The sequence below is a fragment of the Nycticebus coucang genome, chromosome 8, assembly GCF_027406575.1.
Source record: "Nycticebus coucang isolate mNycCou1 chromosome 8, mNycCou1.pri, whole genome shotgun sequence".
NCBI classification, from domain to species: domain Eukaryota; kingdom Metazoa; phylum Chordata; class Mammalia; order Primates; family Lorisidae; genus Nycticebus; species Nycticebus coucang.
The window spans coordinates 92,436,010-92,452,147 of record NC_069787.1 but is presented as its reverse complement, the minus strand read 5'-3'; the positions used below and the strand labels follow the sequence as shown (position 1 = coordinate 92,452,147).

Below are 16,138 nucleotides of genomic sequence, written 5' to 3'. Positions count from 1 at the left end.
TCTGAGTATTTTTTTTTTTTTTTTTTTACTGTACTAGGATAGAATGGGCAACCTCAGTAACATCTGAGGCCAATACATTCCTATCACCATAATTACTTTAGCAAACCTGGTTCCCTTAGCTCCTGCCACATCATGCAGAGCCAGTGATCGAGTTTGCACATGTCTGAGTATTTTTAAAGGCGAGGGTCTCATTGTTGCTCAGGCTGGTCTCAAACCTGTGAGCTCAGGCATTCCACTGGCCTTGGCCTCCCAGAGTGCTAGGATTACAGGTGTGAGCTACTGTGCTCAGCCTTTTTTTTTGGAGATAGAGTCTTACTCTGTCACTCTGTCACCCTGGGTGGCATGCCATGGTGTCATAGCTCCCAGCAATGTAAAACTCCCGGGCTCAAGCAATCCTCTTGCCTCAACTCCCCTTCTCCCCCAGTAGCTGGGGCTACAGGTACCTGCCATGATGCTGGGCTAGCTTTTCTGTTTGTTTGTTTTTTGAGACAGAGTTTCACTATGTCTCTGTAGAGTGCAGTGATGTCACAGCTCACAGCAACCTCCAACTCTTGGGCTTAAGCAGTTCTCTTGCCTCAACTTCCCAAGTAGCTGGGACTACAGGCACCCACTACAACACCCGGCTATTTTTTGGTTATAGTTGTCATTGTTGTTTGGCAGGCCTGGGCTGGGTTTTTTTTTGTTTGTTTGTTTTAAGAGACAGAGTCTCACTTTGTCACCCTCCCTAGAGTGCTATGGTGTCACAGCTCACAGCAACCTCCAGCTCTTGGCCTTAGGCGATTCTCTTGCCTTAGCCTCCCAAGTAACAAGGACTACAGGCACCCAGCACAACGCCCAGCTATTTTTTTAAATTGCAGTTTGGCTGGGCCCAGGTTTGAACCTGCCACCAACTGTATATGGAGCCGGCGCCCTACTCACTGAGCCACGGGCACCACCCCCTGGCCTGGGTTTGAACTTGCCAGCTTCAGTGTATGTGGCTGGTGCCCTAGCTGCTGAGCTATAGGCACCAAGCCTAGCTTTTCTGTTTTTAGTAGAGGTGGGGTCTCACTCTTGTTCAGGCTGGTCTCAAACTCTTGAGCTTAAGCAGTGCACTGCCTTGCTCTCCCAGATGCTGGGATTACAGAGGTGAGCTACCACTCCACACCAGCCCCCATAAAGTCTTTAGGTTTGTTTTTTCATCTGTAAATGGGGGGTTCTAATGCCTGCTATTTGTATCTCTTGGAGAAATACATTAGTGTATCAAGCAATTTGAAATCTGTAAAGCAGTATTATTCAACCTTTTTGATGGCACACTTGACCCTGTAGTTAAACTCCCATGACACGCTTAAATTATGTTGATCAAAAAAAAAAAAAGAGGGAAAAAAAAGAATATACCTTTTTTTGATTTATTAACACAGAAAATGCATCATCACAGCCAAAAAATAAAACAAAGCCATTTATTTTTTATCTGTTTATTGTATTTTAACACTTAATAAAATAGCTTGACTTTTTTGGAATATCTTATTTGCAAGGTCAAATTTTGGACAAGCATGCTCTTAAAATCTTCAAGGATTTGGGCGGCGCCTGTGGCTCAAGGAGTAGGGCGCGGGTCCCATATGCCGGAGGTGACGGGTTCAAACCCAGCCCTGGCCAAAAATCACAAAAAAAAAAAAAAAAATCTACAAGGATTCAAACTGTGATCAATTTTTGTTTTTAATGTTCATTGAAGAAAAGCTCATTTCACACAAATAAGACATTGAGAATGGAAAACGTATTTTTATTGCTTTTTAAGAAATATTTGGAGATTCACCATTGAGAGATAACCAAGGTTATAATATCTGTTGTGGAATATTTTAATTGCAGTCCTCTATCATTTCTTATTTCTGTTAACTCTTTCTCTTCTATAATATTTAAATTTGCTGATGTGACATATACACACTTAAAACAAAGGAATTTCTTACCCAATCCACAGATGTTATGTCAGGTGTGGGTACAAGAAAATATTTTTCAAAATTTGTGTATAGAAATCTGAAATTTGTAAAATTTGTTCAATAAGATTTTTATCCAGGCTGTGCACGTGTCTCATGCCTGTAATCCTAGCACTCTGGGAGTCCAAGGCGGGTGGATTACCTGGGCTCATGAGTTCCAGACCTGCCTGAGCAAGTGCAAGACCCCGTCTCTAAAAATAGCTGGGCATTGTGGCGGGCCAGCTAAACAACGACAATGACAACTGCAACAAAAAAATAGCCAGGCATTGTGGCAGGCGCCTGTAGTCCCAGCTACTTGGGAGGCTGAGGCAAGAGAATCGCTTAAGCCCAAGAGTTGCAGGTTGCTGTGATCTATGACGGCCATAGCACTCTACTGAGGGTGAGAAAATGAGACTCTGTCTCAAAAAAAAAAAAAAAAAAAGATTTTTATCCAATTTACATATTTTCACTAATTCAAACATTTCTCCTACATTTTCTCTTTTAATCCTTTCCTTCCAGAGCAGTAATTTTTGTCTGAAATGATTAATTTTATCTGTAGATCTGAGAATATTTTCATGATTTCCCTGCATACTTTTATTAAAGAGTATTTAAACACTGAAATAAATCTGCAAGAAATGCAATTTCATTACACCAAACCTCGTGACAAAGTAAATCGCCTAATTTGGAATGTTGCATCTTTAAAAAGTTTTGTACTTCTTTTAATTCATAAAATCTTTTTTTTTTTTTCTTTTAGGGACCAAAATTTTTTTTTTTTTTTTGTAGAGGCAGAGTCTCACTGTACCGCCCTCGGGTAGAGTGCCGTGGCGTTACACGGCTCAGAGCAACCTCTAACTCTTGGTCTTACGCGATTCTCTTGCATCAGCCTCCCGAGCAGCTGGGACTACAGGCGCCCGCCACAACGTCCGGCTATTTTTTTGTATTTTTTTGTTGTTGTTGTTGCAGTTTGGCCAGGGCTGGGCTTGAACCCGCCACCCTCGGCATATGGGGCCGGCGCCCTACTCACTGAGCCACAGGCGCTGCCCGGCACCAAAATTTTTATTTACCCACCTTTGTGGTTTCTTTTTTTTTTTTTTGCGGTTTTTGGCCGGGGCTGGGTTTGAACCCGCCGCCTCCTGCATATGGGGCCGGCGCCCTACTCCTTTGAGCCACAGGCACCACCCTTTCGTGGTTTCTTTTAACATTATAAACATTATAAATCAAATTAATCTCTTTTTGACCCAAGTTTGTGATAGGAACCATCATGTTACAAAGTAGTGGCAGATTTATGCCTGCTTTTGTTTTTCTGGCCCCCTCCAACCTATGACTGTCACTTATCCTTTTTTTTTTTTAAATTAAATCATAGCTGTGTACATTAATGCGATCATGGGGCACCATACACTGGTTTTTAGACCGTTTGACACATTTTCATCACACTGGTTAGCATAGCCTTCTTGGCATTTTCTTAGTTATTGTGTTAAGACATTTACATTCTATATTTACTAAGTTTCACATATACCCTTGTAAGATGCACCGCAGGTGTAATCCCACCAATCATCCTCCCTCCGCCCCCCTCCCCCTCCCTCCCCTCCCTTTCCCCCTTAGGTTGTAACTGGGTTATAGTTTACATGTGAAAGCCATACATTAGTTTCATAGTAGGGCTGAGTACATTGGATACTTTTTCTTCCATTCTTGAGATACTTTACTAAGAAGAGTATGTTCCAGCTCCATCCATGTAAACATGAAAGAGGTAAAGTCTCCTTCTTTCTTTAAGGCTGCATAATATTCCATGGTGTACATATACTACAATTTATTAATCCATTCATGGATCGATGGGCACTTGGGCTTTTTCCATGACTTACAATTATGAATTGGGCTGCAATAAACATTCTGGTACAAATATCTTTGTTATGATGTGATTTTTGGTCTTCTGGTTATATGCCTAGTAGAGGAATTATAGGATTGAATGGCAGATCTATTTTTAGATCTCTAAGTATTCTCCAAACATCTTTCCAAAAGGAATGTATTAATTTGCATTCCCACCAGCATTGTAGAAGTGTTCCCTTTTCTCCACATCCATGCCAACATCTCTGGTCTTGGGATTTTGTGATATGGGCTAATCTTACTGGAGTTAGATGATATCTCAAAGTAGTTTTGATTTGCATTTCTCTGATGATTAAAGATGATGAGCATTTTTTCATGTCTGTAGGCCGTGCGCCTGTTTTCTTCGGAGAAGTTTCTCTTCAAGTCCCTTGCCCAGCCTGCAATGGGATCACTGGTTCTTTTCTTGCTTATACGTTTTGAGTTCTCTGTGAATTCTGGTTATTAAACCTTTGTTGGAAACATAACCTGCAAATATCTTCTCCCATTCTGATGGCTGTTTGCTTGCTTTACTTACTGTGTTCTTGGCTGTGCAGAAGCTTTTTAGTTTGATCAGGTCCCAGTAGTGTATTTTTGAAGCTGCTTCAATTGCCCGGGGGGTTCTCCTCATAAAATACTCACCCAAACCAATTTTTCAAGGGTTTTCCCTACACTCTCTTCTAGTATTTTTATAGTTTCATGTCTTAAGTTTAAATCTTTAATCCAGTGAGAGTCTATCTTAGTTAATGGTGAAAGGTGTGGATCCAGTTTCAGTCTTCTACAGGTTGCCAGCCAGTTCACCCAGCACCATTTGTTAAACAGAGAATCTTTTCCCCACTGAATTTTTTTTTTCTTGTGGTTTTTGGCCAGGGTTGGGTTTGAACCCGCCACCTCTAGCATACGGACGGCGCTCTACCCCTTTGAGCCACAGGTACCCCTTTGAGCCATTCAGCCCCAACCCACTGAATGTTTTTAATTGGCTTGTCAAAGATCAAATAACTGTAGGTAGCTGGATTCATCTCTTGGTTCTCTATTCTGTTCCAGGCAACTACTCTGTTTTTGTGCCAGTACCATGCTGTTTTGATCACTATCATTTTGTAGTGTAGTCTGAGGTCTGGTAGCGTGATTCCTCCTGCTTTGTTTTTATTTCTGAGTAATATCTTGGCTATTCGAGGTTTTTTCTGATTCCATATAAAACGAAGTATTATTTTTTTCAAGATCTTTAAAGTATGACAGTGGAACTTTAATAGGAATTGCATTAAAATTGTATATTGTTTTGGGTAGCATGGACATTTTAACAATGTTGATTCTTCCCAGCCACGAGCATGGTATGTTTTTCCATTTGTTAATATTTTCAGCTATTACTTTTCTTAGAGTTTCATAGTTCTCTTTATAGAACGTCTTTTCTTTTCACGTCCTTTGTTAGATAAACTCCCAAATATTTTATTTTCTTTGGCACTGTGAATGGAATAGAGTCCTTAACTGTTTTTTCAGCTTGACTGTTGTTGGTATATATAAAGGCTACAGATTTATGAATGTTGATTTTGTAACCTGAGACGAGACGCTGCTGTATTCCTTGATCACTTCTAAGAGTTTTGTAGTAGAATCCCTGGTGTTTTCCACATATACAATCATATCATCTGTGAAGAGCGAAAGTTTGATCTCTTCTGACCTTATATGTATACCCTTGATCGCCTTTTCTTCCCTAATTGCTGTGGCTAAAACTTCCATTACAATGTTACAGAGCAGTGGAGACAGTGGGCAGCCTTGTCCAGTTCCTGATCTGAGTGGAAATGATTTCAATTTAATTCCATTCAATACGATATTGGCTGTGGGTTTGCTGTAGATGGCCTCTATTAGTTTAAGAAATGTCCCTTCTGGGCGACACCTGTGGCTCAGTGAGTAGGGCGCCGGCCCCATATGCCGAGGGTGGGGGGTTCAAACCCAGCCCCGGCTAAACTGCAACAAAAAAATAGCCGGGCGTTGTGGCGGGCACCTGTAGTCCCAGCTGCTCAGGAGGCTGAGGCAAGAGAATTGCATTAAGCCCAAGAGTTAGAGGTTGCTGTAAGCCGTGTGACGCCAAGGCACTCTACCCCAGGGCGGTACAGTGAGACTCTGTCTCTACAAAAAAAAAAAAAAAGAAGAAGAAGAAATGTCCCTGCTATACCAGTTTTCTTAAGTGTTCTGATCATGAAGGGATGCTGTATATTATCAAAAGCTTTTTCTGCATGAATTGAGAGAATCATATGGTCTTTGTTTTTTAATTTGTTTATGTGCTGAATTATACTTACGGATTTACATATGTTGAACCAGCCTTGAGACCGTGGGATAAAACTGACTTGGTCATGATGTATAATTTGTTTGATGTGTTGCTGGATTCTGTTTGTTAGGATCTTGTTGAATATTTTTGCATCTATATTCATTAGTGATGTTGGTCTATAATTTTCTTTTCTTGTTGGGTCTTTTCCTGGTTTGGGGATCAGGGTGATATTTGCTTCATGGAACATGTTGGGTAGTCTTCCTTCTTTTTCTACATTTTGGAACAGGTTGAATAATATAGGTACTAATTCCTCTTTAAAGGTTTAGTAGAATTCTGACATGAAGCCATCTGGTCCCGGGCTTTTCTTTTTAGGGAGGTTTTGTATGGTTGATGCTATTTCAGAACTTGATATGGGCCTGTTCAACATTTCCACTTGATTCTGGCTAAGTCTTAGAAGGTGGCGTGCTTCCAAGTATTGGTCAATTTCCTTCAGATTTTCATATTTCTGAGAATAAAGTTTCTTGTAATTCATTAAGGATTTTTTGAATTTCTGAGGAGTCTGTTATTTCGTCTTTGTCGTTTCTGATTGATGAGTTAGAGATTTTACTCTTTTTTTCCTGGTTAGGTTAGCCAGTGGTTTATCTATTTTATTGACCTTTTTAAAAAACCAACTTTTTGATTTATTGATCTGTGTATAATTCTTTTGTTTTCAATGTCATTTAATCCTGCTCTAATTTTGGTTATTTCTTTTCTTCTTCTGGGTTTGGGGTTGGAATGTTCTTCCTTTTCCAGTTGCTTGAGATGTCCCATTAAGTTGTTAACTTCCTCTCTTTCCGTTCTCTTGAGGAAGGCTTGCAGTGCTATAAATTTCCCTCTTAGGACTGCCTTTGCGGTATCCCAGAGGTTCTGATAATTCGTGTCTTCATTGTCGTTTTGTTCCAAAAATTTGGCAATTTCCTTTTTAATCTCATCTCTGACCCAGCTATCATTCAGCATAAGGTTATTTAACTTCCATGTTTGTGTATGAGTATGCAGATTCCTGTTGTTACTGAGCTCAACTTTTATTCCATGGTGGTCCGAGAAGATGCAAGGAATAATTTCTATTCCTTTAAATTTACTGAGGCTAGACTTGTGACCTAAGATGTGATCAGTTTTGGAGTATGTTCCATGGGCTGATGAGAAGTATGTGTATTCAGTTTTGTTGGGAGGAAATGTTCTGTAGATGTCTGCTAAATCCAAATGTTGGATGGTTAGGTTTAAATCTAAAATTTCTTTGCTCAGCTTCTTATTGGAGGATTGATCCAACACTGCCAAAGGAGTGTTGAAATCTCCGACTATTATGGAGCTGGAGGAAATCAAGTTGCTCACGTCTGTTAGAGTTTCTCTTATAAATGGAGGTGCATTCTGGTTGGGTGCATAGATATTAATAATTGAAATCTCATCATATTAAGTATTACCCTTAACAAATATGAAGTGACCATTCTTATCCTTCCTTACTTTTGTTGGTTTAAAGCCTATTGTATCTGCAAATAAAATTGCAACACCTGCTTTTTTCTGATTACCATTTGCCTGAAATATGGATGACCATCCTTTCACCCTGAGTCTATATTTGTCTTTTAAGGTTAGATGTGACTCTTGTATGCAGCAAATATCAGGCCTGAGTTTTTGTATCCAGTCAGCTAACCTGTGCCTTTTTAGAGGACAGGTTAAGCCATTCACATTAATGGAGAATATTGATAAGTCTGGTAAAATTTTGGGTATCAAGTTTTTCGAAAGTCCAGTGGACATTTTTAATCCTTTCGCCACTGTCGAAGTTGGAGTTTGATCAAAAGTATCTGAGTGAGTTTACTTTTGTGGTAAAGGATTGGGCTGGTAATTATGGAGGATAAGTCTGAGAATATCCTGAAGAGCTGGTTTGGTTATGGTAAATTTCTTCAACATATGAATGTCATTAACACTTATCCTTTCTTGATTGTCCCTTAACAGTCTACTCTAACCCCTATAAAATAGGGACTGAAAGTACCAACCTCGTTGTTATGAGGGTTAAGAGAAAGCCAGGCTTTTGGCTGGCTTCAAACTCCCAGTGGTTCCTCCTTACCCTTCAATAAAGCTCCTTCTCAGGTTGGGTGTGGTGGCTCACACCTATAATCCTAACACTTTGGGATACTGCAGCAGGAGGATCACTTAAGGCCAGGAGTTCAAGACCAGCATGAGCAAGAGTGAGACCCCATCTTTACAAAAAATAGAATAATCAGCTGGACATGGTGGGATGAGCCTATAGTCCTGGCTACTCAGGAGGCTGAAGTAGGAGAATCACTTGAGCCCAGGAGTTTGAGGTTGAAGTGTGCTATGATGATACCACTACACTCTAGGCAACAAGACAAAGCAAGACCCTATCTCAAAAAAATAAAACAATAAAGCTTATTCTCATCTGTCATGGTCTGATGGACTAGTTAACCTGTAAACCAAATACATGGGCCCATAGGCTAGAGGATAAGATACATGGGTTTTGTGACCACCACTACCAACTTCTAGCCTAAAGGACTGACTAGTGAGCAGTTCCAAGACCACTGAGCTCATGGTTTTCTGCGGATGTATCCCTCTATGATGACCAGTCCTTGAGGAGCCCTCTCAATTCCCCTTGCCACACTTGGAACAGTTGAGGGATGCAGCAGTAGCCACAGACTGAACAGCCCCAGGGAGTCAATAGGGGCACACAGACAAACCAATCTCAGAGTTGGTACCATTTGCTCTTGGGGAGGTGAGGCGGGGCCTGGGCAAGGACAGCAGCTGAAAGGTACAGAGCAAGTCTGTCTCTCAGTATCGGTAGTGATCAGGCTTGAAGGGGCCATCACGGGGCATACCTAGGTACTTGGCCTGCTTCTCAGTCAGCTTGGTCAGCTTCACATTCAGCTTACCCAGGTGGGTGTCAGCCATTACCTGATCCAGCTTTTTAGGCAGAAAGTGAACCCCAATGGGGTACTTGTCTGGGTGAGTCCAAAGTTCAATCTGTGCCAGAACCTGGTTGGTGAAGGAATTATTCATCACGAAGCTGGGGTGACCCATGCCACAACCTAGGTTGACTAGCCGGCCCTCGGCCAGCAGGATAATGCGGCGCCCATTCTTCAGCACGTATCCATCCACCTGGAGCTTAATGTTCACCTTCTCCACAGCATTCTCATTAAGCCACTTGACATCTGTCTCTACATCAAGTGTCCAACGTTACACACGACAGCACCATCCTTCATCTGCTCAAAGTGCCAACCAAGAATTATGTCAATACAGCCTGTGGTGGTGACAAAGATGTTGTCCTCTTGACAGGCCTCATCCATAGTGGTCACTTCATAGCTCTCCATGGCAGCCTGTAGTGCAGTGATGAGATCAATCTCGGTGATGATGATGCGGGCCCCAAAACCCCTCAGAGCCTGGGCACAGCCTTTGCCTACATCATGATAGCCTTCTACTACTGCCACCTTGCCTGCAATCATCACATATGTGGCCCGTTTGATGCCATCAATGAGGGACTCCTGGCAGCCATAGAGTTTGTCAAACTTGCTCTTGGTGACAGAGTCATTGACATTGATGGTGGGCACTTTCAGGATCCCATTGGCCATCATCTTGTATAGGTTGTGGACCCCATTTGTGGTCTCCTCAGAGATGCCTCGGATGCCTGACAGAAGCTGTGGATATTTGGTATGGATAAGGTTGATAAGGTCACCACCATCGTTCAAAACCATGTTGAGAGGCCCATCCTTGAAGTACAACATCTGCTTGATGCACCACAGGTACTCCTTGTCCGTCTGACCCTACTAGGCATACACGGGAATGCCTGCCTTGGCAATGGCAACAGCTCCATGGTCCTGGGTGGAGAAGATGTTGCAGCTAGACTGCTGCACTGACTTTGTAGGGCAATCTGTCAGACGTGATGGCGGTGCTTCCACACGCAGTGATAAACACAGGCGAAGGGGGTGGGCCTAGCACTGGGGATAGTAGTTGGCAGGTGGTGCCGGGAAGGGAATTCATAAAATCTTGATAGAATTCTTCCTTGAGATAACCATCTCACATAAGAACTGTGTATAAGACGCATCCATTGAGGAATGTAATTCCTGCAAATAATCTTGATTGCAATTGCCTATTGTTTTTTTGTTTGTTTGTTTTTATTGAGACAGAGTCTCACCTTGTCACCCTTGGTAGAGTGCTGTGGCATCATAGCTCACAGTAACCTGCAACTCTTGGACTTAAGAGATTCTCTTGCCTCAACCTCCCAAGTAGCTGGGACTACAGGCACCTGCCACAATGCCCAGCCAGTCTGTTGTTGTTTAGTAGGCCTGGGCCAGGTTCGAACCCACCAGCTCTGGAGCATGTGGCTGGCACCCTAACCACTGAGTTATAGCTCCCCAGCCAATGGCCTGTTTTTTACATAATTATTTCCATAGTATTATCTAGGACCTTTTGTAATTCACACACCTATGATTTTGATGCTAGGACTTCTCTGTGTAGAAAACAGTGTGTAAAAACAATTTTTGGATTTTTTTGTGGGGGGGCAAGTGTAACAAATCCTTTTACGCCTCTGGTCATAGACAGGGTCCCATCCATACAAATACTACTTAAGAAGGAATCTCAAGACAAGTTATAATTAAAGTAATTATCGATCAAATAAAAAATATCTTGACCCTTTGTTGTTTGGAGTGGTCCACAAAAGAGAAACTGTTCTGCGATTTCTTCTTTATAGACAAATCTACTGAATGCTAAAAGTTGGAGTTTACCACTGATATCAGTAGATTCATCCAACTGAATTGCAAACGTTTACTTTGAGGTGAGATATTATTTGAAAGTCTATATTTTCAGATAAATCTTAAACATGCCAAGAAATATTTATATTATCTGAAAGTGGAATTTTTAAAATTTTGTTTTCGTATTTTTCTCAAAAAAATTGTTTTTACAATTGCATAGCAGGCTGGTAAAATAACGAATTCTGCAGTTGTACAAGATTTCATTTTCCTAGCTATGATTTCTGCAACTGCGTAACTCCCTTCTTGTGCTTTGTCTCATATTGCATATTTGGTCCATATTTTTGCTTGTTTAGTGTTACTGAGTGTAAGTTGTTTCAAATATTCCTCTGGCTTTTTGGACAAGTGGGAATGTCTGGATTATATATGTCTCTTTAATTTGCTAGCAACCATAGCTTCATTAGCTAATGTTTTGCCACAAATTACACATGAGGGACATGGTGGATTTCCTTCACTACATATGAAACCAAATGATAAATAATCTTCATTAAATATGGCTCAGTGCCTGTAGCTCAAGCAGCTAGGGCACCAGCCACATACACTGGAGCTGGTGAGTTCGAATCCAGCCCAGGCCTCCCAAGCAACAATGACAACTACAACTAAAAAAAAAAAAAAATAGATGAGCGTTGTAGCAGGCGCCTGTAGTTCCAGCTACTTGGGAGGCTGAGGCAAGAGAATCACTTAAGCCCAAGAGTTTGAGGTTGCGGTGAGCTGTGACATCACAGCACTCTACCCAGGTCCACAGCTTGAGACTCTGTCTCAGGGAAAAAAAAAAAAACTGCATTGAATTGACAACTAATTTTTTTTTTTTGTAGAGACAGTCTCACTTTACTGAAGGCGTTCAGTAGAGTGCCATGATGTCACAGGGCTCACAGCAACCTCTAGCTCCTGGGCTTCCACGATTCTCCTGCCTCAGCCTCCCAAGACAACTAATTGTTTTTAATGTAGTTGCCAATGTACTTGATGAAGCAGTATTGGATCCACTAGCGTCATCTTCTAATTTTTGTTTCTCTTTTTTTTTTTTTGAGGCAGAGTTTCACTATGTCACTCTCAGTAGAGTGCTATGGTGTCACAGCTCACAGCAACCTCCAACTCTTGGGCTTAAGTGATTCTCTTGCCTCAGCCTCCCAAGTAGCTGGGACTATAGGCACCCGCCACAATGCCCGGCTATTTTTCTTTTTTTTTGTAGAGACAGAGTCTCACTGTACCGCCCTCTGGTAGAGTTCCGTGGCGTCACATGGCTCACAGCAACCTCTAACTCTTGGGCTTATGCGATTCTCTTGCCTCAGCCTCCGGAGCAGCTGGGACTACAGGCGCCCACCACAACGTCCGGCTATTTTTTTTGTTGCCGTTTGGCCGGGGCTGGGTTTGAACCCGCCACCCTCGGCATATGGGGCCGGCGCCCTACTCACTGAGCCACAGGTGCCGCCCCCGGCTATTTTTCTTTTTGGTTGTAGTTATCATTGTTATTTGACAGGCCCAGGCTGGATTTGAACCTGCCAGCTCCAGCGTCTGTGGCTGGTGCCCTAGCTGCTGAGCTATAGGCACCAAGCCTGATTTTTGTTTCTTTACTAAAAACTTGTTGATTTTAATTGAATACTATATAATAAAAATTAAAAATACCCCATCAAATAATAATAAAAATAAGTAAACAACTTAATTTTTTTTTTTTTGAGACCAGAGTCTCACTTTGTCACCCTTGATAGAGTGCTGTGGCGTCACAGCTCACAGCAACCTCCAGCTCTTGGGCATAGGTGATTCTCTTGCCTCAGCCTCCTGAGAAGCTGGGACTACAGGCGCCCGCCTCAACGCCTGGCTGTACTTATTTTTTCTTTTTTTGAGACATAGTCTTACTGTGTTGTCCTTGGTAGAGTTCTGTGGCGTCACAGCTCACAGCAACCTCCAACTCTTAAGTATCAGTTTTTGGGTTTTTTTGCAGTTTTTTTGTCCGGGCCTGGGTTTGAACCCACCAATTCTGGCATATGGGGCTGGCGCCCTACTCCTTTGAGCCACAGGCACTGCCCTTAAGTATCAGTTTTTAAAATCTACTGCTGTAAAGTGTTATATTGCTACAAGGGGTAGTATTTTCTGACTTGGTCTAGAGTTAGCATGGCTTTTGATTATTTCTATTCACATTTGTCTCTTTGCTGAATCTTCAGAGGTGGAGGGTTTTTCCTGCACCTACTCTGCTTGGCAAGTAGAAACACTTCCTTACTCATGCAGCTTGTTCAAAGAGTGTCTTCATGTTTAGTGTAGGGCTAGTGAGCTTACCTTGGCCTTATCCTAAGGCCTTGCATATACATATTCAAGGAGGGAGTGACGGGTGATTGGGTAAGGTCGCCATGCTGTTTTTTTTTTAGGGCAAATATAATCCAGGGATAGGTATTTTTTTGTTTGTAAAATAGCATCAAAATGTTTATTTTACATTTTCCTGAGTGATTCTATGGTTCTGTCTCCCTGGCTAGAGGGTTATAGTAGTTTTTTTACTAAGGTTCTGTTTTTTTTTTTTTTTTTGAGGAGGGGTGCAGAGTCTTACTATGTCACTCTTGGAAGAGTGCTGTGGCGTCACAGCTCACAGCAACCTCCACTCCAACTCCTGGGCGTAAGCGATTCTCGTGCCTCAGCCTCCCAAGTAGCCGGGGCTACAGGCACCCGCCATGCCGCCCAGCTATTTTTTGATTGCAGTTTTAGCTGGCCTGGTTGGGTTGGAACCCGCTAACCTCAGTGTATGTGGCTGTGGCCGTAACCACTGTGCGTAACCATTTTTTAAGTGGTTCTGTTTTGACCTAGGCTTTGAAGATGAAGTGAGATAATGTATGTGAAGTGCTTAAATTAGTGTTTGGTACAAGATAAGCACTTAATAAATGGTAACTTCTATCATGCGAAGCTATTATTACTACTGTTACTATACATAGTACTACTTATTGCTACTTTACTACTGCTATTACTTGTATAAAATTATTTTGGGGTGAAAAATACAGATAAGAAAAATAGAAAATAAAAATTACTCATAATCCCATTACCCAGGTATAAATCCTATTATTTTAGTAATCTACATTTTTCATTTAATGAAATTGTGAAATACCTTTGAATATTTTTCTAAAACATTACTTTTATAATAGTAAGATTACTTAAAAAAAACTTTTTTTGTTTGTTTTGTTTCTTTTTTGAGACAAAGTCTCACTCTGTTGCCCTGTGTAGAGTGATATGGCATCATAGCTCACAGCAACCACAGACTCACGAGCTCAAGTGATACTCTTGCCTCAGCCTCCTGAGTGGCTGGGACTACAAGTGCCTGCCACTATGCCTGGCTAGCTTTTCTATATATATTTTTTTTAATAAACTACTTTACTTTCAGAATCTTTTTTTTTTTTTTTTTTTGTGATTTTTGGCCGGGGCTGGGTTTGAACCCGCCACCTCCAGCATATGGGACCGGCGCCCTACTCCTTAAGCCACAGGTGCCACCCTAGCTTTTCTATTTTTAATAGAGACAGGGTCTCACTTTGCCCAGGCTAGTCTTGAACTTCTGAGCTCAAGCAATCCAACCACCTTGGCATCCTGGACTTCTAGGATTGAGCAGGTATGAGCCATCATGCCCAGCTTAAAATATTTTTATTACGGAAAATGTCACACACAGAACATTATAAAAGCCTTGTGTGTTCATTTTCCACTGTTTTTTTTTTTTGAGACTGACTCTCAAGCTGTTGCCCTAGGGTAGAGTGCTATGCGTCATAGCTCACAGCAACCTCAAATTCCTGGGCGCAGGCGATGTTCTTGCCTCAGCCTCCCAAGTATCTGGGATGACAGGTGTCCGCTACAATGCCTGGCCTTTTTTTTTTTGTTGCAGTTGTCATCGTTGTTCTAGCTGGCCCAGGCCAGGCTCGAACCTGCCAGCCTCGGTGTATGTGGCCAGCACCCTACCCACTGAGCTACAGGTGCTGCCCTCATTTCCCACTTTTTTTTTTTTTTAATTGTTAAATCATAGCTGTGTACGTTAGTGCAATCAAGGGGTACAACGTGCTGGTTTCATATACAATCTGAAATATTCTCATCAAACTGTTCAACGTAGCCTTCATGGCATTTTCTTAGTTATTATATGTAGACATTTGTATTCTGCCTTTAGTAAGTTTCGCCTGTACCCATTCTAAGATGCACCATAGGTGTGGCCCCACCCATTACCGTCCCTCCACCCTAACCTCCCCCCTCCCTTCCCCTTCCTTGGCCCTTTCCTCATAGTCTTGTGCTATAGTTGGTTATAGCCTTCATGTGAAAGCTATAATTTAGCTTCATAGTAGGGCCGAGTACATTGGATACTTTTTATTCCATTCCTGAGATACCTTGCTAAGAAGAATATGTTCCAGCTCCATCCATGTAAACATGAAAGAGGTAAAGTCTCCATCTTTCTTTAAGGCTGCATAATATTCCATGGTATACATATACCACAATTTGCTAGTCCATTCGTTGGTCGATGGGCACTTGGGCTTCTTCCATGACTTAGCAATTATTAATTGGGCTGCAATAAACATTCTGGTACAGATGTCTTTGTTATATTGTGATTTTTGGTCTTCTGGGTATAAACCTAGTAAAGGAATTATAGGATCGAATGGCAGGTCTAGTATTAGGTCTCTAAGTATTCTCCAAACATCCTTCCAGAAGGAACGTATTAGTGTGCATTCCCACCAGCAGTGTAGAAGTGTGCCCTTTTCTCCACATCCACGCCAACATCTCTGGTTTTGGGATTTTGTTATGTGGGCTACTCTTACTGGGGTTAGGTGATATCTCAGAGTAGTTTTGATTTGCATTTCTGTGATGATTAAGGATGATGAGCTTTTTTCCATGTGTTTGTAGCTCGTGCGTCTGTCTTCTTTAGAGAAGTTTCTCTTCAAGTCCCTTGCCCACCCTGAGATGGGATCACGTGTTCTTTTCTTGCTAATACGTTTGAGTTCTCTGTGGATTCTGGTTATTAGACCTTTATCGGAGGTATAACCTGCAAATATTTTCTCCCATTCTGAGGGCTGTCTGCTTGGTTTACTTACTGTGTTCTTGGCTGTGCAGAAGCTTTTTAGTTTGATCAGGTCCCAGTAGTGTATTTTTGATACTGCTTCAATTGCCAGGGGAGTCCTCCTCATAAAATATTCACCCAGGCCGATTCCTTCAAGAGTTTTCCCTGCACTTTCTTCAAGTATTTTTATAGTTTCATGTCTTAAGTTTAAATCTTTTATCCAGTGAGAGTCTATCTTAGTTAATGGTGAAAGGTGTGGGTCCAGTTTCAATCTTCTACAGGT

The 16,138-nt window shown here is 41.7% G+C and overlaps 1 protein-coding gene, 1 non-coding gene and 1 pseudogene across 3 annotated transcripts in view; 1 reads left to right on the top strand and 2 right to left on the bottom strand.

Annotated features, from left to right (window-relative positions):
* SCAP (SREBF chaperone) overlaps window positions 1-16,138 on the top strand; it is an 89,312-nt gene that overhangs the window by 10,814 nt on the left and 62,360 nt on the right. The window lies entirely within an intron of this gene.
* Window positions 27-159, bottom strand: LOC128592996 (small nucleolar RNA SNORA66). The gene has a single exon (XR_008382189.1). It is a non-coding gene; the product is annotated as a small nucleolar RNA SNORA66 (small nucleolar RNA).
* On the bottom strand, window positions 8,881-10,017 carry LOC128592531 (adenosylhomocysteinase-like; annotated as a pseudogene).